Source organism: Myotis nattereri, assembly GCF_964212035.1.
Source record: "Myotis nattereri genome assembly, chromosome: 17".
Taxonomy (NCBI): domain Eukaryota; kingdom Metazoa; phylum Chordata; class Mammalia; order Chiroptera; family Vespertilionidae; genus Myotis; species Myotis nattereri.
Genome location: NC_138092.1, coordinates 51,662,660 through 51,687,818, shown reverse-complemented (window position 1 = coordinate 51,687,818; position 25,159 = coordinate 51,662,660). Strand labels below are relative to the sequence as shown.

Genomic DNA, 25,159 nt, shown 5'->3' with positions numbered 1-25,159 from the left:
AAAGCCACGCTGACTTCCATCCCATCTGAAGAGGCCCATCTCAGAGGCCCAGGTCAGAGCTCCTCCCCGCCTCCCCCCAGGCACCCCGCAAGCCAGAGGCCCAGGAAAGAGCCCAGGTCAGAGCCCAGGTCAGTGCCCGGCCGTGGGAAACAATAGAGAGGCGCACACGCTTCCCTGAACTCTGGGTCTGGGCAGCCGGCCCTGGGCCAGGCACCCTCCACTGGACCACACTGGAGGCTGTTTGAAATCTGAATATTCATGAGAACATTCTTTCTTCATTCAGTCGCTGATTCATAGATGCTTTTACATTTAATTGATTGCGGCAGCCTTGGTTAATAGCATTGCTTTCAGGTGTGCAGGGCTCCAAGTCAGCACCTGTGAGCTCTATCATGCTCACCACCCAAGCCTACTTCCTCGTGTCCACAGGCATGTGACCCCTACTCAACCCTCCCTCTGTGCCCACCCACCTGGTGTCTGTACCTATGAGTTGCTTTGTTTGTTTTGTTCATTTATTTTTTGTTTCATGTTCCACATCCTATCTAATAAAGAGGGAATATGCAAATTGACCATCACACTGTCACAAAGATGGCGGCACCCACAGCCAAGGGGGAGGGGTTTTTGTAATACAAGATGGCTGTGCCCACAGCGGAGGCCAAGTTCCCCTAACGAGCCTTAACAAACCATCAGCAGGGACCTGAGGCTGCACCCCCGACCTGGTGGGGCTTGACAGGGGACCTCAGACTGCACCCCCAACCCAGTGGAGCTTGACGGGGGACCTGAGGCTGCACCCCCTTCCTGGGACCGGGCCGGGGGACCTGAGGCTGCAGCCCCTGCCCAGCGGGGCTTGACAAGGGTGGGGATGGCTGGGTCTGGATCTCGCCCAATGGGGGTGGGGCCATTTGGGTCTGGGTTTCATGTGATTTTGAGGTGCACCATGGGTGGGTGGGGACTTGACTCTGGGTCTCACGGTGTGCCCCAGACTCTGACTGGAGGAAGATTTTCTTATACATTTTACTAATTTTCTTTCATCTCTGGTACTTCTATTGTAGAGAAAAGGCAAATAGCAATATTGAAATATTTCCTCTAATTAATCCCCTTTTAATGTGCACAAATTTTGTGCACCGGGCAACTAGTATAAAATAAAGTGAAATCAGACAGTTTTTCCCTTTTCTATCTGACTTATTTCACTTAGCATAATATTCTCACAATCCACCCATGTTGCCACAAATGGAAATATTTCATCTTTTTATGGCTGAGTAATATATTATTTTTATATGTGCCACCTCTTCTTTATCCAGTCATCTGTCAGTGACACTCAGGCTGCTTCTGTATCATAGTTATTGGAAATCATGCTGCAATGAACATAGGGGTGTATATAGTTTTACAAATTAGTGTTTTCATATTTAGGGGTATATACCCAGAAGAAGACTTGCTGGACCATATGGCAGGATATTCTTAATTTTTTAAGAAACCTCTATACTGTTTTCCATCTCTCCCCACCAATAGATGCTTTTCATCCCCTCCCATGTGCCAGGTACTTGCCTATGGGCTGGGGATACGGCGTGGATAACAATCTGTGTTAACGTAGGCTCGTAATGAGCAGTGCCGTCCCAGATGAGGGTTACAAAACCACGACGCAGACGTGGCTGCACCTGTGTAAGGCTGTGCTCACACCTCTGCTCTTCTCCCTGTAAACGCTCTCACTGGAAATGCATCTACCCTAAGGGGACCACTCTTGTTTCTACGTTGTGATTCCCGGTCCATCTCAGGCCAGTCCCTTTTAAAGGCCCTGCCCAGTGGTTTCCAAGTGGCACTGACGCACACCTGTGTCCTGCTGCCATCACAGAAAGCGTGTCTGAAGCTGAACTCCCTGTCTCTGCTTCAAAAAGCTCCCTCTCCTAATGGTTTCTGTTCCTGCTCCTGTCACTTCTTCAGTGTTCCAAGCTTGAACCCTCATTCCTGGTCTCCTCCTCTCCTTCAGTTACCCTGTGAAGGAGATCAGTCCCCAAACCTTTAGAAATGGCCTCAAGTCCACTCCATCCCTCTCCTGCACCACCCGTACCGGCCTTGCCAGGAGCTCAGCCGACCTGCTCTCCACGCCCTCTATGTCAGCGGTTCTCAACCTGTGGGTCGCGACCCCTTTGGCGGTCGAACGACCCTTTCAGAGGGGTCTCCTAAGACCATCCTGCATATCATATATTTACATTACTATTCATAAGAGTAGCAACATTACAGTTATGAAGTAGCAACAAAAATAATTTTATGGTTGGGTCACAACATGAGGAACTGTATTTAAAGGGCCAGAAGGTTGAGAACCACTGCTCTATGTGGTCTCTACAGGAGACTCTGTTTTCACCCGTCCCTCCCCTTTTCATGCAGCCCAAAGGCTGTGAGCAGATTACTAACCACCACAGTGATCTCCGTCTGCGCTCAGAGCCCCAAGGGCCTCCATGCTGCTTGCGGACAAAACCTAACTGACATGGCCTGACTGCAGGCCCCATGCAGTCCCTGCAGCCCCAGGATGAACGCTGCTCTGCGACCAGGAAAATGCTGAAAAGACAGAGCATCTCTGGGATGGAATGTGCTGTTGTTAAATATAAAACAGGAGATTAGTGTCGTAAAACCTGAGTAAATGGCTTTGTGTCTCACCTGTTAGACAAAATCTGCACACAATGATTTTTAAGGGCTTTCTGTTTTTATCAGAACAAACTTTCAAACTGAGGCAAACTGGGTTTTTATTAGCCAAAACTTGTCTAAGGATAAAACTAAGAAATACAAGCAACATCCTATACTAATAAAAGAGAAAAATGGTAATTGGCGTATGGACAATACCTTTTTCATTGGCTAATCAGTGAGATATGCAAATTAACTGCCAACTAAGATTGGCAGTTAACCGCCAAAAAAGATGGCGGCTAATTTGCATATTGCAGGCAGGATGGCACAGCACCATCAGAGAGCGGGTAGGGGGCGTGAGTGCCAGCGGTTGCCCGGACCCGATCCAGCCGGCAGATCCGGATGCGGGCCGGCGGGGCGGCTGCGGCGTCCGCCCGCACTCACGCCGCCAACCCGCGTTTGGGGCGTGAGTGCTGGCGGTCCCCGGGGACCAGATCCTGCTGGCTGACCAGGACACAGGCCGGCGGGGCGGCTGCGGTGTCCGCCCCACTCACGCCGCCAACCCTGGGCAAGGGGCTGATCAGGCGATCGGAGGTGATGGGGGTCTACGCCTCTGGCCAAGGCATCAGGCCTGGGAAAGGGGCAGAGCCAGCAATCGGAGGGGTTTGGGGGTCCCCTGCCCAGGCCTGATGCCTGGGCCAGAGGCATCAGGCCTGGGCTGGGGGCAGAACCAGTGATGGGGGGAAATGAGGGTCAGAGGCATCAGGCCTGGGCAAGGGTCTGATCCTGCGATTGGAGGGTGATGGGGGTCAACGCCTGAGGGCTCCCAGTATGTGAGAGGGGGCAGGCTGGGCTGAGGGACACTCCCCCCCACACACACACCCAGTGCACGAATTTCGTGCACCGGGTCCCTAGTCCTATTAATAAAAGCATAGTATGCAAATTGTCCCCTCTAACGGGAGTTGTCTGGGAGTTCGACCAGGGGGTGGGGCCAGCCAGGGGAAGGGAGGGAGTACCCAGCTGGCAGCTGGCAGCTGCTAGCGACCCTACCAGTGTACGAATTTCATGCACTGGGCCTCTAGTTGTAAATAAAGAAGCAAGTCACAAGAATAGTTCTGAGTAAGCAAATTCCTGGCAGAAGATCCCCACAATTAAACATTGAAGAATGGCCCCGTTCTCGCCACGCTCCACCCCTGTTTCAGCGGAAAGGAAAGGCTGAGAGGAGAAAACACCTCGTGCAGCAGGAGGTTCAACGACCTGGAGCAGCTGCAGGAAAGCCCCTGGCCCTCCCCTTCCAGCCTTTGAGAGGGTAACATGGGAAGACCGGTTCGTTTTCCTAAATTACTTTTTTTATCTCTCTACCCACTTTCAACAATGTAATTTTTTTAAAGAGGGGAGGAAATCCCCTTTTGATTTGTGGGTTTTCTTTACTTGCTTCTTTTGAAGACTACACCTAGTCTTCCTTCAGGTGGGAATGTGTAGAACAGCAACCTGCTTCCTTAGGCCAGCATCTGCTCTGCCCTCTTTCTCATCGCTTCACCTCAGCCCAGACGGCACAGCAGGTCTCCCATGGGCCGGCCGCAGCGACCTGCAGAGCAGGAATAGTAAGCATCCTGCACCACGGCTGTCACATGAAAGCCGCCCAGTGCTACGTCCCCGCTGATGAGCAAGGCTTGGCTGCTCAGCTGCTGGACTGTCTGATTCAGGATATTCGGGTGACGTGTCACTGAAAGAGAAAAACACTTAATAATCCTAAGGCTGGTTCCTGATGGAAGTTCACTCATGTCAAACTTCCCCACATGGTGAGATTCCTACACCAAGAGGACATAACAACAGATGTGGTCCTGCCCTGGCCGGTTGCTAGAGCGTCAGGAGGCCTGAAGGGTGGCAGGTCCGGTTTAGCTGGAGCCCCTGTCTTCCCCCACATCAAATGGCTCCCGTGTGAAAGGACACTCCCACAGAGGAATGTGTGTGGCCAGCGATGGGGAACTAAGCTTACAAAATGTACTTTGAGAAAAGCATAACAAGAAGAATTAACATGTCACACTAAAGATGAACCTGGGTTTCATGCCATCAGCGTGGACTCCGTGAGGAGAACTGGAGATTGGAGCCCGTCCCCATTATAGAATAGCTCACGGTGAGGCAGAGCTGTAGCTGGACTTGCCTGGGTGTTCTCTGGTTCCCGCCGTGGCTCCTGTCGCCTCCCAGGCTGACACGGGTGTCCGCTGCCCTCATCAGCGCATTTCATGTACACAGTACAGATTCTCACAGCGTCTTCAGAAGGGCCTTCCTCCTCTCCTTTCGAAAAAATCTCAAGATTAAATAATGCTTTTCAATTGCTGATAGAAAAAAAAAATTGCAGGACCACTTTTTTTTAATCCTCACCTGAGGATATTTTATTTTTTCCATTGATTTTTAGAGAGAGTAAAAGGGAGGGGGAGAGAGAGAGAGAAAGAAACATTGATGTAAGTAAGACACATTGATTGGTTGCCTCCTGCATGCACCCCTACCAGGGCCAGGGATCGAACCTGCAACAGAATCGAACCCATGACCCTTCGGTCCATGAGCTGAATGGCCCCTCAAAGACATCCCCACCTCATCCCCAAAACCTAGGAATTTGTTACACGGGGAAATTGCTGATGCCATTAAGGATAAACATGATGTGCTTTAGAGCTTGAAGTGATGACAATAATCTGTCACCACGCTGGATTGGCAAAGGACAGAGACCTCCGGGCACCGCCCGCGGCCAGCACTTGGCGTAAGGAGACCTGTGTGTACCTGAGCTGAAACGCCACTGGGCTGGAGGCTGCTCCTTCCTCTCTCTGCCTCTCACCACAGTCCACGCGGCTGCCCTCTCAGGCCCCTGGGTTTCTCTGCACAGCCGCTCCGGACTGCTCTCTGTCTCCCCGTCCAAACGCCAGAGCAGCCTGCTGACTGGATGGCAGCCCTGTTCATGGGCAGGCCCCCCCCACCACCATTAGGCGCCAGCTTCGGGCTCAGGGGACAGATGTGTGGGCTGGGCCAGGTGAAGGACAAGTCAGGCTCTGGCTGATCAAACTCCTCAGTCTCCACCTGGTTCTGTTGTTCGTTTGTTTGTTTTCTTAATCCTCACCTGAAGATATTTTTCCATTGATGTTTAGAGAGTGGAAGGGAGAGGGAAAGTCAGAGAGTAACATCTAAGTGAGAGAAGCACATGGATTGGTTGCCTCCATGTGCCCCCACCAGAGCCTGGGCCAGGCTACGTGCCTGCAACCACGATCAAACCTGGACCCTTCGGTCCACAGGCCACGCTCTATCCACTGAGCCACATCAGCTAGGGCCACCTGTTTTTAAAACTCAAGAGAATCTAACCCATGTGGGTAGGGTGGGGTTTTTTCATTTTTTGGATAAAATGCCCTATTTTCTGTAGTTTGCACAATTCAAATATATTTGCGTAATTCAGTTAAATCAGCCCTGTGCCGTTAGGCTCTTTCTGCTGAAAACGTGTCTGACTTTCGGAAACGGCTTCGGCCTCCAGATCCCGGGCCTCCTGTGCCTGCAGACGCTCCAGGCGACCGAGCCGTGTCTGTCTTACACACACACCAAGCAGTGTGCTGGCGGAACACTGTCTATGCTGCATTTTCCTGCGTGAAGTCTTAGCTGATCCTCATGGAATCCCCAGGACAAAAGTGGTTATGGAGAGAGTTACCAGACGGCCGGAGGATTCGTGGCCAGGATGTGCTCTGTGGGCCCAGCCCAGTGGCTGGCACTCGCCCTAGCACCGCGCATGAAGAGGGCTTCCCAAGGAACGGCCCAGGGAAAGGGCCTGCACCAAGCAGGACGGTGAGAGCGGACGGGATTCCCATCCTCACACGGACCAAGCTCCCTCAGACGGATCTGGTTCCTGTTTGTGGACTTGTTCATTTCTTTGCTTGCGATGATGTATCTTGGATGTTTTACAAAAAAATCCCTCCAGGACATTTTAGCCGTGAGGCTGACTGGAGGACTCTAACCTTGCCCCTCCCTCGGGTGCGGCTCCAGCTCAGCTCCACCTGCACACACACACCCCTTACCCCGCACCCCCCACCCCACACCCCCCTTACCCCGCACCCCCCACCCCTCACTCCCCACATGCTGCAGCTGCCCCTACAGCCACGGGCTTCGCTGTTAGACAAGTTTTGTTGTTAGAATGTTTGGGGGGGTTGTTCATTCATTTGTTTGTAAATCCCATGGATAGACCCTTCTTCTGCCTCTGGAACAGATGAAGAGTCTATTTCCTCTCTATGTGCCAGGCCTTGGAGGGGTTGGCACAACTGGCAGATCACTGGTTCGCCTTGTCTTTGTAGTTGGGCTGTGAGTCCCCGGACCCGCGTGACCCGAGCTCTCGCTGCGCTCTGTCTCTGGGTGCAGGGGTCGCGTGGCACGTCCCCACAAAGAATTCCCACTGCGTTCTGCGGGTCTCAGCGGACCCTCCTGAGTTAGACGCTGTGTGCGTTGCTACAATGTTTGTCAACTTCCTCCAGGTCATCTGACAGGCTACCAAGATATAATAAAGTTCCCAGTGCAATCAGTGTTATAATTAAAATTATTCCAAGAACATTCTATATTCTGGCAGCTACAAAATTAACCACGAGCTGAGTCAGAAATGCAATCTTGGGCGCCAGGAAACGATCATTAATCATACCCTCTGAGCGCGCGCCGTTCATCACGCGCTGCAGTGTTCTTTCCTGAGGAGGACAGAGGAGGAGCGCTCACGCACCCAGGCACCCAGCGCGCTCAGGCGTGGTCTGTCCATTCCTCTGGCGTCTAGCTGCTCCGGCGATGGTGTCTGACACAGGAGCTCTGCTCTGGACAAGCCCACAGTGCCCTTGGCGTTTTAAGAATTAGAAAGTCCGCCCGGGAGAGCCTTGCCCACACCAACCCTTGCAACCAGCAGGGCATTTTCAAGTCTTCTCTTTTAAAACCCATCCCCCAACAGCCAGCTGCACCAGCGCCTAATTCACAGCCCTGGCCCCAAGTGGGTTCTTTCTCTGAACGCCCTTTCCCAGCAGTTACTTGGTGCCCCCAATGGAATGCGGAGGCTGGACTTCCCCATCACTTTCTCCCTCTGCGAAGGGGGCGAAGGGGGCCGTGTCTCGCCCCGGCCTGAGTCCCCGGGCCCTGCTGCGCCGGGCAGGCTGTTTGGAAGCGGATCCCGGGGTCCAGGGGAGGCCAGACTCGGCACCGGATCTTGCACGCGCACTCCCAGCAGCCGCCTCACACCGGGATTCTGATCTCACTGCCCGCCGGGGCACACGCTGCAGGGCAGCACTGGGCCAAGCGGGCTGAGGAGGCCGGGCAGCAGAGAGCACCCCGGCAGGAAGGCACAGAGGGCCCTGCGCCCGCGCCTGCGGTTGGGGAGGGCAGTGCAGCAGACGCAGCTCCACTCGGGTGCTGGGAGACACTGGTGTGGGTTTGGCTGCTCTTTCATGAGGCGGACGCTGCAAACAGCCTGACCATTTGCTCCCACAAACAGGGAACACGCTGCAGGGAAAGACACCCGTGAAGAGGGCAGGGGACGAGGATTCTGCTGTGTTCAGTCCCCACGGGGATTTTCAAACTTGTTCCACTGAGTCCAAGAATAGACAGTAACTGGTTTCTCGTATGTTCTTATTGATTTTAGAGAGAGAGGAAGGGAGAGGGAGAGATAGAAACATCAAAGATGAGAGAGAATCATCGATCGGCTGCCTCTGCACAACCCCTACTGGGGATGGAGCCTGAAACCCGGGCATGTGCCTGACCAACAGGGGAATCAAACTGTGACCTCCTGGTTGAACGTTGGTTCAACCCCTGAGCCACGCTGGCAGGTTGGTTTCTCCTCTTCCTCAACAAGTGAGGCTCAAGGTTTGTTCTGTGATTAAAGTGTTCGCCCACTAGCGGATCAGGCTGCAATTGATTTCTATGCAGCCCACAGTTGTCCTAACGCAGGCAGGGTCATCGTGGCGATGTCTAGAGAGGACCCGGAAGGTGTGAGCATCTACCTGGCCTTAGTGTCATCCGGATGTTGTGAGGATGAACAAAACCTCCTCGTCGGAAGGGGAAAGGGCGTGCGCAGAGGAGCAGCGGACAGCGGTGCCCGCCTGGGCTGCAGCCTGTGGAGCCTTGGGCCTGCGCTCTCACAGCAGGTGGTCTGGGAGCCTCTGAGAAACTCTGTTATAGCTTCTGCTGGTTTTAGGTCCAGAGGTTTTCATCTGACCCTTTTATTCATATTCCATGTCCTATTTCAATCCATTTTCTTATGGGGGCAGATGTACCTAGAAAGATACAGAAACCAACCCTGGCCAGAGCTCAGGTGATTGGAGCATCATCCTGTCCACTGAAAGCAGACAGGCTGAGCCCCAGTCAGGGCACACACCTAGGCTGTGGATTCGATCCCTGGTAGGGACACATATGGGAGGCAACCAATGGATGTTTCTCTCTCACACTGATGTTTCTCTCACTCTCTCTCTCTCTCTCTCTCTCTCTCTCTCTCCCTTCCTCTCTCTAAAATCAGTGAACATATCCTTGGGTAAGGGTTTAAATAAAGGAAGAAAGGAAGGGAGGGAGGGAGGAAGGGAGGGAGGAGGGAGGGAAAGGAAGGAAGGGAGGAAGGGAAGGAAGGAAGAGAGGCAGGGAGGGAGGGAGGAAAGAAGGGAGGGAGGGAGGGAGGAAGGGAGGGAGGGGAAGGAAGGAAGGGAGGAAGGGAAAGAAGGAAGGAAGGAAGGAAGGGAGAGAGGGAGGGAAATATACAAACCCAATGGCTCATAACCCTGCTTTAGTTTAGATCCCTTTGAGGAGCTCATATTAAGCCTAGATCCTCTGCATGTGAAACACACATGCACAACATGCAAACACGCATGCACAACATGCAGTCTCAAGGGACCCAGTCCATGCAGGCCCTGGACATCTGGCCAGAGGTTAGAGCGCTGCTCTGCCATCTTCAGTGTTTACAGATCACGGAAAAGGGTCTGGCTGTTGCCTTCTGAGGCGGCAGGATGTGGCACAATGCCAGGGATCATGAGTGAGCTTTCTGGTTGGTTAAAGAGAAATGGAAATATGGCTTAACCCAAACACACAGGGAAATAGATCCTTCTCTCTTATTTCTAGCCAGAGCCTCTCATGTTAAAAGGCTCTTTGCTCTGAACTCTGCCCAGGGCTGGTCAGCACCCTGCTGACCCCACGTGCTGCACAAGAGGCTCCTGTCCCACCAGCAGACCGAGTGCAAGCAGAGGCAGCATCGCCTGGGGCAGTCCTCAGGCACGACCGCTCCTGCGGCAAGGCTCCTCCGTGCCTGGCAAATGCGGGTGTTCCTCCGTGCCTGGCAAATGCGGGTGTTCCTCCGTGCCTGGCAAATGCGGGTGTTCGGGGGCTTTTCAATTAAACATGAAAAACCACCCTTATTACTGTGTTTCCTAGCTTTGCACCAAAAACTACTGTAATTTCAAAATAAAGGCAGGTAAGAGATGCATCCTGAAGAAAACTGTCTTGGGAAATCCAGGCTGTCAACTTTCTTAGTCATTAACTTTTAAAAACTGTAAATGGTGACTCAATTTTATCATTCCCTCTAATCCAGAAATATGCTCCAGAAAAAGTTAACACATTTAAAGATTTTAGATGGATCATAGAAAGTTTCATATTACAAGACTTGTACGGTGAACACTCTTGTAAAGTAAGTCATCGCCCCCTCTCTGTAACTTTTGCAAATCCAGATTTTCAATACTGGTTGGGCTTAACTTTTTTAATTTTAATGTAACTAGTGGCCCAGTGCACAAAATTCATGCACATTAAAAGGGGATTAGAGGAAATATTTTAATATTGCTATTTGCCCTTTCTCTATAATAGAGGTGTCAGAGATGAAAGAAAATTAATAAAATATATATGAAAATCTTCCTCCTGTCAGAGTCTGGGGCATGCCTCAGGACCCAGAGTCAAGTCCCCACCCACCCATGGTGCACCTCAAAATCACACAAGACCCAGACCCAGCTGGCCCCACCCCGCCAAGACCTGCCAGGTGGGGACACAGCCTCAGGACCCCCGTCAAGACCTGCCTTGTGGGGGGCGCAGCCTCAGGTGCCCTGTCAGGCCCCGCTGGGCAGGGGGCTCAGCCTTAGGTCCCCCGGCACACCCTCAGGTCCCCCAGCCCAGGGCATTGGGGGCACGGTCTGAGATCCCCGTCAAGCCCTGCCGGGTAGTGGGGCGCAGCCTCAGGTCTCCTGCCCTGGCCCAGCGCCATGCAGCCTCAGGTCCCTGCTGATGGCTTGTCACAGCTCGTTACGGGAACTCTGCCTCCACTGTGGGCATAGCCCTCTTGTGACAGCGTGATGGAGTGAGGGTCAATTTGCATATTACCTCTTTATTATATAGGATACCATAAAATAAGGTCTATAATTTGGACCTTGATATCAGTTTTCTAAGCCCAGTACTTCCAATCAAAGAGAAATTCGAAACCTGGGTAATGAGTAACCCTTATGTTGTGCTCATTGTATTCCTTTGCTTCTTCTATATTTTCTTTTTATCTTTAAAATTTTCTCCATAATCCAAATATTTACAGTGAGTTGATTATCCTCTGGGTAAAATGCAACTTAAACTATATTAATTGGGAATTATATTTGTAGACTTAAAGGGAGCATTTCATTTTTTGGAGTGAAATTGAAACCAACACACATCGGTTTGTGTTGCTTCTTCAGAAAAGATGTTGTAGCTAAAGATCAAAGCAAAAGTAAGGGTTTGATTGCATTAAAAATTATAATCCAAAATTCTAAAACCATAATGGCACCATTTATGCTTATCTTATTTTTCTGAATTTTATGATGCATCGAATTCAGCCATAAAAATATGAGTACTTTAGCAGAACTGAGAATGACAACGTCTCAGCTTACTAATTTTAAAAAGAAATGTACTCTGTGAACTTCTGTTATATAACCCAGCAACTTTAGGTATGTTTTCTGTCTGCAGGTCAGCTCCTCCTGCGTAGGGCACTGCTTCATAGCAGGGGTGCGGGGAGGCGGTACTGCGAAGTCGCTTCTGGGAAAACAAGCGCATTTTTGTAGCTTATGTTGTCGGACACAGCCATGTCGAGGCTGGCATGGATTCTGTCTACATTGTTTGCTTCCACAGATAACACCTCCGGGGAGAACTTGCTCAGGGATCAGACCACAAACCCTCGATCACCAAACACAGCAGAATCGCCCCGAAGGATCGCAGAGCAGAAGGGCACGGGGGCCGAGCAGGAAGGCCTGGTCAGGTGAGCGGTCCTGAGGCCCCGGCCCATGTTCGGATGCTCCTCAGCCTGCCCTGGAGCGCTCACCTGCTCCCCATTAGGGTGGGCCAGGGCAGGGGAGCGGCAGTCAGCAAACCGCAAGGGACTGGCCAGAACCGAAAGGGGGTGTCTGTCCAGCTCCTTGTCCCTCACCGGCCACTCGTGGCCACTAACCAGGGCCTGGGCCTCCAGTTGGCTGTCACCAGATCTCACCCACGAACGTGTTGTGCTCCATGTCTGGGTCATTGGGGTCACCTGGTTGCTAAGCATGAATCTGAAAAGGAGGAACTGAAGAGGCTGCGGGATTCTTTCCAGGTTCATGAAGAAGTAGCTGTCCCAGTTCTGTAAATGCCTCCTTTTCCCGAAGATCGGCCCTTATACCCTTTCGCTGCTGAAGACAGTGTGCACAGCCTCCCCGTGTAGTGGCGGGCGGGGGCAATCTCCGTGCCCTGAAGGAGTACAGCTCTGTGCACACTCCCCCGCCCCTTAATGGGATGTCACAGGAGACGGCAGTTTCCACATGAATCACTGAGTTCACAGCACAAGGCCCGAGGAGCCCTCGGCTCTCACTGCCCGTGCTCTTCCTGCCGCTGCTCCAGTTGCAACAGTTCAGCTGCAGCTCATCCCCTCACTAGGTTATGAAACAGTGGGCGTGGCGCCTCCCACTCACCCGAAGGAGGAGCTGCATTTATTTATTTATTTATATAGAGCAGTGGTTCTCAACCTGTGGGTCGCGATCCCTTTGGCGGTCGAACGACCCTTTCGCCTAAGACCATCCTGCATATCAGATATTTACATTACGATTCATAACAGTAGCAACATTACAGTTATGAAGTAGCAACGAAAATAATCCTATGGTTGGGTCACAACATGAGGAACTGTATTTAAAGGGCCAGAAGGTTGAAAACCACTGATATAGAGGAAGGGAGAGGAAGAGAGAGAAACATCAATGATGAGAGAGAATCATTGATCAGCTGCCTCCTGCATGACCCCTACTGGGGATTGAGCCTGCAACTCAGGCATGTGCCCTTGACCAGAATCAAACCTGGGACCTTTCAGTATGCAGGCCATGCTCTATCCACTGAGCCAAACCAGCTAGGGCAGGAAGAGCTGCATTTAAAAAGAAGTTGAAAGCACAGATTCCTCCCCCCCCCCCCCCGCCCCCAGCCCTGCTCCTGCTGGCTCTTCTGCGTTGAGCGAATGCTGTGGGGTCCACTGGAGCTGGCCGCGGGGTGCTGCTGGGTGCTGTGGGGTCCCCTGGGAGCTGGCCGTGCATCAGAGAGAGTGCTTTCCCAGTGAGCACGGGTTGGCTATGTGAGAATAAGCACACGCTCACTCTGCCACACACACACACACACACACACACACACACACACACGCGCGCGCGCGCGCGCGCACGCGCGCGCTCTTTAACAGAAGTTAAACTCCACAGAGAGAAGGTGTTCAACTCTGATGTAGCCGCGGATCTCACAGCCGGGGAGGTACTGACTCCTTTGTTGCTGTTGCTGTCAGTGTTTGCAGAATGATTTGCAATCCTGTTGGTGGTCATTGCTGTCTCACAGGTCAGCAGCCATGGCACAAACAGGTCAATAGTTTACCTGTAGGAACAAGGTCCCTAGGTCAAGGTCAGGCACCAAGGACTCAAGTTCCAGCGTGGGCTTATTCCTCCCTCCCACCAACACACTCGCCTTTAATGCGCACCTACTCATCCGAGCCAGTCTCTCTTTCTAGTCTTTATTTTACTGTATTTTTTGTAATAGCCAGTATTTTTATTTTATTTTTTTAATTGCTTAAAGTATTACAAAGGGTACTACATATGTGTCTTTTTTTCCCCCCCGCCCTTGACTATCCCCTGGCCTCCCCCACCCCCAAGCATCCCATGTCCATTGGTTATGCATATATGCATAATAGCCAGTATTTTTAAAGGCCTGGAGTGGAAGCCATACCAACAGTTTTGGGATGAAGCCCTCCTCGCTCAGATCCGTTCCCAGGAAGGCACTTCCACTCTTCTGGAAGGTGCCAACGGAAGCCTTCCCATGACCCAGAAAGCGGGTTGGTCAGCACGTCTCAGACACAAACGCCCTGGCATGGTCTGGGAGGCCCACCTGGCCTGGTCCCATTTTCACTTGGCTCTCCCCCAGCACCAGCTCCTCCCGCCCTTTCCATCCCCTGCTCCAGCCACCCCGGCTGCCTCAGGCCGCCCTACTCCTGAACTGGGTCTTCTCTGGGATAATGGACTTTTCTGCAAGGAAGGCGGCAAAGTGGCCTGAGAGCTGTTGGCGAGCTGAGTGGATCCATGTTAGCTTGAAGCTCCTGCTCGCGTGTGAGAGGGCTGGCATGTCTCTTCAGGATGGGTGAAGACAAGCTGCGTTGAAGGGGTGACTGGCATGGCACTGGGTCCTCCTGTCCCAGTACTAGAGCCTTGCTGTTTTCATTTCATAGGCATCAGTGGTGCCATAGCTAGAATCCTAGAGGGTTCTAGAATGTGTTGCTAGAAAATGAAACAGCTTCCTATTAAAAGTGTTAGCTCATCGTGCACTGAGTAAAGATCATGTTAGAATTTGTAGTCATTACAAGTCAACACCTCCCCTTGTGCAAGGTCAGGTGTTAAAAAGCTCTTTCTCTGAGAAACACATTAAGCATGTGATTGATTGCAGGCACTCGGTGTAGATGCTATGTGAGTGACTGATACTCACCTCAATCTTTCGAATTTTGAAAGCGTTAGATTAGATTATTCATAAGTAAAATTTTAAAATAGGTTTCTCATTCTAAATGCATTTACCTCGTCCTCTGGCCTAAGCCCTCTGTTGAGTAGGGATTGTGTGTCAACCTGAGTTGCATGTCCTGGGTTTTGCTGTCTGTGTGTGAAGTACCCTGTATTATTCTTGGTCACGCCTTGAGTTTCTGTCACACTCAGAAATGGGCAGAGGCGGGTACCAGAAAACCAACCAGATGGATGGATAGATGAGAGAGAGAGAGAGAGAGAGAGAGAGAGAGAGAGAGAGAGAGAGAGATGATAGATAGATAGATAGATAGATAGATAGATAGATGATAGATAGATAGATAATAGATAGATAAATAGGTAGATGACAAATAGATGATAGATGATAGATAGATAGATGATAGATAGATAGATAGATAGATAGATAGATAGATGATAGGTAGGTAGGTAGATAGATAGATAGATAGATAGATAGATAGATGATAGATAGATAGATAGATAGATGATAGATAGATAGATAGATAGATAGATAGATAAATGATAGGTAGGTAGATAGATAGATAGATGATAGATAGATAGATGGAATGAGATTTAGTGTAAGCGCCTGGCTCCATGGTTACAGAGGCTGAGAAGTCCCAACATCCGCAGTGGGGAGTCGAGGCCCGGAGATCCCGGTGCAGCTCTGTGGAGCCTGCGGCCTGAGCGCGGGAGGAAGGACAGTGCAGGTGCGGTGCAGAGGCTGGCAGGTGCGAGACCTGAGAAGAGCCATGTTCCAGTGGTGAGAGGGCAGGAGAGACCCTGTCCCGGCTCCCACAGGCAGGCCCACAACTGGCCTCTCACTCGAGAGAGGGTCAGCCTTCCTGTGCGGTCATACCGTCGGCTGCTCGGACAAGGCCCACCCCACCAGAGAGGGCAGTCTTCTTCATTCAGTCTCCAGGTTCCCTGGTGAATCACACCCACAGCCCCCCCAGACACACCCAGCGATGCTCACACCTGCCGCCCAGTCTCGCTGACACATCAATGGCCTGGCACGCATAGGAGCATTGAGACGGCCGGCGGTTTTCTGGTGCTACAGTAGTCTCCCACCTTCCACCCCTCCCTCCTGGCCGGCAGTGACGATCCCCTAGAGCCAAATATCAACAGTACAATGATTGAAATTCTTTTGAGAGCCAAATTTTTTAAACATAAACTATATAGGTAGGCACATTGTCATTAACCTGCCTGTATAGTTAAAGACTGTTGATATTTGGCGCCTCCCCTGCGCTGCGTATCCCGTGGCCGGCCTGTGCTGCGTCTCCCATCGCCCGACCGACCAAAACCTCCCCACTTCTTCTAATGCCACTTCTTCAAAAGAGACTCACCCAGGCCGAAAACCGACTTCTGCACACGGGCCACGAAGTTTCAATCGCATTGTACTTGCGCACCCGCATGTGGTATTTTGTGGAAGAGCCACACTCAAGGGGCCAAAGAGCCACACGTGGCTCATGAGCCACGGCTTGCCAACCACTGCCCTAGACCATGTGTTGGAGAGAATGTGTTTAAACAAGGGAACCGGAGAGCAGGCGCCAGGTGGGGGCTGCAGCTGGACCCGCCGCAGGCCCGGAATGGCTCCCAGGGGCCCCAACTGTCTGTCATGCAGGGCACAGCTCCGTCAGGAGCGGGACTCCCTCTGCCACCGTGAGACCTGCCTGCAGGCGCCAGCCTCGGAATTTGCATTTGCTGCACTAAGAACTGTTACAGAAAACCACAAGCAAAAGAGATAGGCAGCAAATCAGGGAAGCTCACCCAGACTTTCTCTGGGGATTGGTCATTTGTTTTGGGACTGATAACAGGCACTTAAATTGTGTTTTACTTTAAGATACTGTAAGACTGTCACTGACCCAGTAAATTGTATTATGTTGCTGCCACTATTGTTTTCCTCTTCAAAATCCAATACCAGAGGCACAGTGCACTTAATCACTAGCAGAGATCCTGGTACTCCATACAGTGTGATCTGAAGGGCCATCTCTATTTCAAAAAAAGTAATTATTAGTAATACATATATTATGTTATATATATGGATGGGCAAAAATAGGTTTACAGTTGTGAGTACACAAAACAGCTTACTCTTGTATTATTATTTACTAGAGGCCTGGTGCATGAAATTCGTGCATGGGGAAAGGGGTGTCCCTCAGCCCAGTCTGCACCCTCTCTAATCTGAGACCCCTCAAGGGATGTCCAACTGCCTGTTTAGGCCTGATCCGGCCTAAACGGGAAGTCGGACATCCCTCTCAGAGTCCAGGACCGCTGGCTCCCAACTGCTCACCTGCCTGCCAGCCTGATCACCCCCTAACTGCTCCCCTGCCGGCCCGATTGACCCTAACTGCCCTCCCCTGCCAGCCTGGTTTCCCCTTACTGTCCTCCCCTGCTGGCCTGGTTGCCCCCAACTGCCCTCCCCTGCAGGCCATCTTGTGGTGGCCATCTTGTATCCACATGGGGGAGGCCATCTTTGACCACATGGGGTGGCCATCTTGTGTATTGGAGTGATGGTCAAGTTGCATAGTACCTATTTATTATATAGGATTACTAGAAGCCCAGTGCAGGAATTGTGCACTGGTGGGGTCTGACTGGCCCGCCCCCATCATGGTGATCAAGGCCAAGCAGCTGGGGGGAGGGGCTGCAGGTGATTGGCTGGTGGGCCCACCCCGAAAGGGGTGGGGGGGCTGATCGGGGGTCAGCGACCGGGGGAGGGGCGGTGGGAGGTTTGCTGGCCAGCCCCATCCCCGATTGGTGTGTGTGTGTGTGTGGGGGGGGGGGGGGATCAGAGGTGGGGCAAACTAGGAGAAGGGCCACAGGGGGTTGGTCGGCTGCCCTGCCCTCAATCTGGCTGGTTCACTGGCCGCAGTGGGCATCATAGCAACCAGTCATTCCGGTCATTACAGCATTCTGGTTGCTGGCTTTTTATATATATAGATTTGTAGGCCTGCTCTTGCCCAACCCTGTATATATACGAGTATGTTATATGTAACACAATATTCGTATATTATGCATCTATCATCATATATGTGTGCATTTGGTATAAATTACCTGCTAGAGCCTCCACCTGAGTCTTTTGTTCATAACTGCCAGAAGTTAGGTGTGGGAGCAGGATGAGCCAGGGTGGGCACAGCCCAAGTGCCCTCTGGTGGGTGGCTGGACAAAAGTTGGCAGATGAGCAGGCTCATGGCCCCGAGAGGAGCCAGCCCACAGACTGTTTGTGGTCTCCTGTAATCTCTTCACTGTCCATCATGGAGAGAAGACAGATCAGTTGCCTGTTGCCATAGAAACTGAAGCAGACACGCTTGTGTCTACTTCCTCTCTTCTGGCACAGAAAGAAGAAAATTAGACAACTTTTGTATCATTTTGCAGCACCTAAATGATGACATGCAAACCTGGGTATTCCCATGTCCCTAGAAAGCAGTGGGACCACAGGCTGCCTGATGGGTGATTGACTGAAAGGGTGTCTCTGAGGCGGGCAGGTAACAGAGGCATGAAGCACACGGCAGACAGACGAGCCGGCCAGGAGAGGAGGTGGCTGGGTGAGTGAGCGACCTGAGCTTGTTCCCTGTGGACAGCTGCCTGCCTGAAAGCTGCCCTGTGGAATTTGGGTCCAGTGATGCCAATGTCAATTTTTTAAGAAAAGCCCAAAATCTAGAAGTCCATATTTTGAGTACCACCAGAATATACTGAAATTCTTTTAAACTAGAGGCCAAATAAACACGAGTTTCCCATGTCTGTGAGGTCACTGTCACAACGCTGAGATGCAGCCCTCAGAACAGCCTCCACACAAGTTGGGCCTGGGGCAGCATGTCTGCAGGGCAGACTCAACTCTGATACATTTCTTTTAAGTGTAATTTTGTTATTAGTATTTGGGTTTATAGTGTAGTGTGTTTTCACATATTGTATTTTCAGTGTCTGAGGGATCTTCTGCCTGCCGTTATTTAATAAGCAGCCTTCCATGTTCTTGAAGCCAGTCAACTTACTGCATTCATGAGAGTCACAGACGCATCAATAGAAGAGTCTAGAAAGGAGGTTCATTGAGTCCATTTGAGTTAATTGACTGATGGAGGTGGGAAAATCTAGTTAGTAACAGTGGTGAAAGCGGACATCACTGTCTTGATCCTGTTTTTAGGGGAAATGGTTTTAGTTTTTGCCCATTGAGTATCATGTTGGCTGTAGGTTTGTCATATATGACCTTTATCATGTTGAGATATGCTCCCTCTATTCCCACTTTGATGAGAGTTTTTATCAAAAATGGGTGTTGGATTTTGTCAAATGCTTTTTCTTCATCTATTGATATGATCATGTGATTTTTGTCTTTCAATTTGTTTATGTTATGTATCATGTTTATTGACTTGCAAATATTGTACCAGCCTTGCATCCCTGGAATAAATCCCACTTGATCATGGTCTATGATCTTTTTAATATATTGCTGGATCCAATTTGCTAATATTTTGTTGAGGATTTTAGCATCTGTGTTCATCAGGGACATTGGTCTGTAATTCTCTTTCTTTGTAGTATCTGTATCTGCTTTTAGAATTATGATAATGTTGGCCTGGTAAAAAGAGCTTGGAAGTGGTCCTTCCTTTTGGATTTTTTGGAACAGTTTGAGAAGTATATGTGTTAGTTCTTCTTTGAATGTTTAGTAAAACTCCCCTGTGAAGTTGTCAAGATCTGGGATTTTGTTATGCTGGGAGTTTTTTAATTACTGCTTCTATTTCATCAGTAGTTATTGGCCTATTCAGGTTTTCTGACTCTTCCTGATTTAGTTTTGGGAGACTGTATTTTTATGGGAATTTGTCCATTTTTCCCAGTTGTCCAGTTTGTTGGCATATAGTTGTTCATAGTATTTTCTTACAATCCCTTGTATTTCTGTGGTGTTGGTGGTTACTTCTCTGCTTTCATTTTTGAGTTTATTTATTTGTGTCCTCTCTCTTTGTTTCTTGATGAGTCTGGCTAAGGATTCATCACTCTTTTTTATCCTTTCAAAGAACCAGTGGTTTCAGTGATTTTTTTTTGTATTGTTTTTTAGACTCTATATCATTTATTTCTACTCTAATCATTATTACCTCTTCCTTCTACTTATTCTGGGCTTTTCTTGTTGTTCTCTTTCTAGTTCTTTAAGTTGTAAGGTTAAATGGTTTATTATTATTTTTTCTTGCTTTTTGAAGTAGACCTGTAGTGCTATGAACTTCCTTCTCAGGACTTCTTTGCTGTGTCCCAGAGATTTGGGGTTGTTGTGTGTTTATTTTCATTTGTTTCCAGGAATTTTTTTTATTTCTTTCTTGATCTTGTTGGCAACCCGTTCATTGTTTAATAACATGCTATTTAGCCTCCATGTGTTTGAATGTTTTCGGGTGTTTTTAGTGTAGTTTATTTCTTACTTCATTCCACTGTGATCTGAGAAAATTTCAATCTTCTTGAACTTATAGAGACTTGTTTTGTGTCCTAACATGTGGTCTATCTTTGTTAATAATCCATGTACACTTGAGAAGAATGTATATTCTGCATTTCTGGGGTGAAATGTTCTATAAATGTCAATTAAATCCATCTGATTCAGCATTTAAATACCAACAACAAAATGCCCCTTTAACTCCATGTGAGCAGCTAGCTGTGGTCCTGCTTCTCTCTCCTCAAACCAATCACTGTGTTCACTCCTCTACATCCTCTCCTCCCATGTCCTCCTGACTGTTCCAACCAGGACTTCACTCATTCACTCTGCCAGCTTTTACCTGATTTTATGAATGCTGTCCAGGGTTTTGTCCACAGTCACCAAAGTCAGTCCTGCCCCTACACTGCTGGCTACAGGCCAGTCCCGTTCCACTGCCTCCCTCTACCCAGCAGCACCACAGCCACTCTCTCACTCCCTCAGAAACAGCCCTGGTTTGGCTTCCCAGATGCCTCTTTCTGAGAGTTCATTATTGATGTATAAAAAATGCCATCAATTTCTGGATGTAGATTTTGTATCTTGCTATCTTGCCAAATTCACTTATTAAGTCTAGTAGTTTTCTGGTGGAGTCTTTAGGGCTTTCTATGTACAATATCATGTCATCTGCAAATAATGACAGTTTTACTTTCTCCTTTCCAATTTGGATGCCTTTTATCTCTTCTTGTTTGATTGCTATGGCTAGGATTTCCAGTACTATGTTGAATAAGAGTGGTGAAAGTGGACATCTTTGCTTTGTTCCTGTTTTTAAGGGAAATGCTTTTAGTTGTTGGCCATTGAGTATTATATTGGCTGTAGGTTTGTCATATATGGCTTTTATCATGTTGAGGTATGATCCCTCTATTCCCACTTTACTGATAGTTTTTATCAAAAAAAAGGTGCTGGATTTTGTCAAATGCTTTTTCTGCATCTATTCATATGATCATGTTGTTTTTATCTTTCAATTTGTTTATGTGATGTATCATGTTTATTGACTTGTTAATATTGTACCAGCCTTGCATCCCCAAAATAAACCCACTTGATCATGGTGTGTGATCTATTTAATATATTGCTGGATCCTATTTGCTAATATTTTGTTGAGGATTTTAGCATCTGTGTTCATTAGGGATATTGGCCTGTAATTTTCTTTCTTTGTAATGTCTTTACCTGGTTTTGGAATTAGGATAATGCTGGCCTGGTAAAAAAAAGCTTGAAAGTGTTCCTTCCTCGGATTTTTTTAATGGTTTGAGGAATATAGGCGTTAGTTCTTCTTTGAATGTTTAGTAAAATTTACCTGTAAATCCATTCAGTCCAGGACTTTTGTATCCTGGGAGTTTTTTATTTATTTTATTTTTGTGTGTGTGTGCAAAAATTACTCTTTCATTTACAGAAAGATCAAAACCAGGCAAATACAAAATAAAATGTGCTTACATTATTTTAAAAATTAAGAGAAAAAGATACAAAATTCAGAATAGCAATTTCCTTTCAAGGGAATGGAAAGGAATAGAACTGGGAAAGTCATACAAGGGGCTTCAAAAGTATAAACTGAGCAGTGATATAAGGTACTTACTTTTAACTGTTAAAACCAAATACATAAATTATATACTCCTTCATTATATATGCAATGTTGCAAATTTTAAGAAAAATAAAATAAATTTAAATAGTTCCATTTTAGAGAAATAATCAGAAGAAAACAAATTCATTTTAGCAAAATCTGACCATGAAAAATAATTAAGACTAGTTACTTTGTTTTACTTTCAGGTTATTCCTTAAGTAAAAAATTTCAAAACTTTGATTGGCTGATAAATATTCTAAATTTGGTTATGTTTGGAAAAAATACACCTTTACATATTAAGGGATAAAGGACTATGACGTGTACAACCTACTTTCAAACAGTGCAAAAAGCACATTATACGTACACATATCCTATATAATAAAAGCCTAATATGCAAATTGTCCCCTCAACCGGGAGTTCAACCACTCACTATGATGTGTGCTGACCTCCAGGGGGCAGCACAGAACATGGTGGGTGTCAGCAACGCGGCACCAGCAGCAGGCAGCAGTGGAGGCACTGCTGGACCCGATGGTCCCCAACAAGAGCGGGACCAAGGCAGGATGGTGGGACAGGTGAATGGGTAGCGCCAGGCCAAGGCAGGTGTGAGTGAGGCCCAACCACCCCGCAGATGGCGAACAGCAGTGGTGGCGGGAGGTGGGGCCACCGCCTGGCTCCTCAGCGCTGAGGGAGCCAGGCAGGCGCCCGATGACCCAGGTGGGGGGGGGGGGCACACAGGGGCCTTGGGATCCAGGGGCTGCCCAGGGCCCAGAGGTCAGCTGGGACCTGCCCTTTTATGCCAGACACTCACGCTTCGATTGCCAGCCAGGCCTAGGGACCGCACCCGTGCACAAATTTTTGCACCAGATCTCTAGTATATTCATAAAGAGATAATAAACCAAAGGCAGCAAAGGTTTATTTTTTTAAACCCTTACTGTTGAGAGTATTACAGATGTCCCCCTCTTTTTCCCCCATTGTCCCCTCCATTTGGTTCCTGCCCTGCCCCAGGCCTTCACCACCCTACTGTTTGTGTCCATAGGTAATGCATATATGCATATAAATTCTTTGGTTAATCTCTTCCATGTCCTCCATCCCCTTTCCTCTTCAATTCATCAGTCGGTTCCATGCTTCCATGCTCCTGGTTCTATTATATTCATCAGTTTATTTTATTCATTAGATTCCTTGTTCGCTTATTTTGATTTTTAGATTCAGTTGTTGATAGGTATGCATGTATTGCCATTTTATTGTTCATATGTTTTAGGTTTTATTTCTTCTTCCTCTTCTTCTTTTTTCTTCTTCTTCTTCTTTCTTGCTCTCCCTCCTTCCCCTTCCCCCTTCCCCTTCTTCAAGAAGACCCTTTTACATTTCATGTAATACTGGTTTGGTGGTGATGAACTCCTTTAGCTTTTTCTTTTCTGTGAAGCTCTTTATCTGACCTTCAATTCTGAATGATAGCTTTGCTGGATAAAGTAACCTTGGCTGTAGGTCTTGGCTTTTCTTATTTTTTTCTTTTTTTATTAAATCTTTATTGTTCAGATTATTACATTTGTTCCTCTTTTTTCTCCCCACAACTCCCCTCCACCCAGTTCCCAACCCACCCTCCGCCCTTACTCCCCACCCACTGTCCTCATTCATAGGTGCGCGATTTTTGTCCTGTCTCTTCCCGCATCTCCCACACCCTTTCCCCCCCCCCCCAAGAATAGTCAGTCCATTCCCTTTCTATGCCCCTGATTCTATTATAATCACCAGTTCATTCTGTTCATCAGATTATGTATTCCCTTGATTTTTAGATTCACTTGTTGATAGATGTGTATTTGTTGCTCATAATTTGTATCTTTACCTTTTTCTTCTTCTTCCTCTTCTTAAAGGATACCTTTCAGCATTTCATATAATACTGGTTTGGTGGTGATGAACTCCTTGAGCTTTTTCTTATCTGTGAAGCTCTTTATCTGGCCTTCACTTCTGAATAATAGCTTTGCTGGATAAAGTAATCTTGGTTGTAGGTTCTTGGCATTCATCACTTTGAATATTTCTTGCCACTCCCTTCTGGCCTGCATAGTTTCTGTTGAGAAATCAGCTGACAGTCGTATGGGTACTCCCTTGTAGGTAACTGACTGTCTTTCTCTTGCTGCTTTTAAGATTCTCTCTTTGTCTTTTGCCCTTGGCATTTTAATTATGATGTGTCTTGGTGTGGTCCTCTTCGGATTCCTTTTGTTTGGGGTTCTCTGCGCTTCCTGGACTTGTAAGTCTATTTCTTTCACCAGGTGGGGGAAGTTTTCTGTCATTATTTCTTCAAATAGGTTTTCAATATCTTGCACCCCTTCTTCTGGCACCCCTATAATTCGGATGTTGGTACGCTTGAAGTTGTCCCAGAGGCTTCTTACACTATCTTCGTATTTTCGGATTCTTTTTTCTTTTTGCTTTTCTGGTTGGGTGTTTTTTGCTTCTTCATATTTCAAGTCTTTGACTTGATTCTTGGGATCCTCTTGTCTCCTGTTGGGAGTCTGTATAATGTTCTTTATTTCAGTCAGTGTATGCTTAATTTCTAGTTGGCCCTTTATCACAACATCGAGGGTCTCACTAGATTTCTTGAGGATCTCATTACATTTATTGGCGGTCTCACCAGTCTTTTCGAGGGCCTTACTAAATGTATCGGCGGCTTCTAGACAGTCCTTGAGACACCTTAAAAGTGTGGTTTTGAGCTCTATATCCAGGAGTTTGCTTGCCTCCATTTCTGTCATTTGTGTCCTGTTTCTTTGTCTCCACATTTTTTATGCTTTCTTGGTGCACCCCCTTGTGGTCTTTGTGCGCAGTCTTGCTGTCCTGGGAGTTTTTTAATTACTGCTTCTATTTCATCAGTAGTTATTGGCCTATTCAGCTTTTCTGACTCTTCCTGATTGAGTTTAGGAAGATTGTATGTTTCTAGAAATTTGTCCATTTTGCCCAGTTGTCCAGTTTGTTGGCATATAGGTGTTCATAGTATTTTCTTACAATCCTTTGCGTTTCTGTGGTGTTGGTGGTTAGTCCTCTGCTTTCGTTTCTGTTGGTATTTATTTGTGTCCTCTCTCTTTGTTTCTTGATGAGCCTGGCTAGGGATTCATCAAATTTGTTTTTTGTTGTTGTTTTTTCAATATATTTTTATTGATTTCAGAGTGGAAGGGCAAGGGAGAGAGAGATAGAAACATCAATGATGAGAGAAAATCATCGATTGGCTGCCTTTTGCATGCCCCCTACTGGGCATCAAGCCCATAACCTGGAAATGTTCCATGACCAGGAATCGAACTGTGACCTCCTGGTTCATAGATTGATGCTCAACCACTGAACCACACAAGCTGGGCTCATCAATCTTGTTTATCTTTTCAAAGAACCAACTCTTGGATTTATTGATCATTTGTACTGTTTTTTTTTAGTCTCTGTGTCATTTATTTATGCTCTAATCTTTATTACTTCCTTTCTTCTACTTACTCTGGGCTCTTGTTGTTGTTCCCTTTCTAGTTCTTTAAGTCGTCGGGTTAAATGCTTGATTATTAATTTTTCTTGTTTTTTGAAGTTGACCTGTACCATAGGCATTGG

The 25,159-nt window shown here is 48.2% G+C and overlaps 1 protein-coding gene across 1 annotated transcript in view; it reads left to right on the top strand.

The window, feature by feature from the left end:
* Positions 1-25,159, top strand: part of CNGB3 (cyclic nucleotide gated channel subunit beta 3) — a gene marked incomplete at both ends in the record, with an annotated part of 113,793 nt that overhangs the window by 11,189 nt on the left and 77,445 nt on the right. The window lies entirely within an intron of this gene.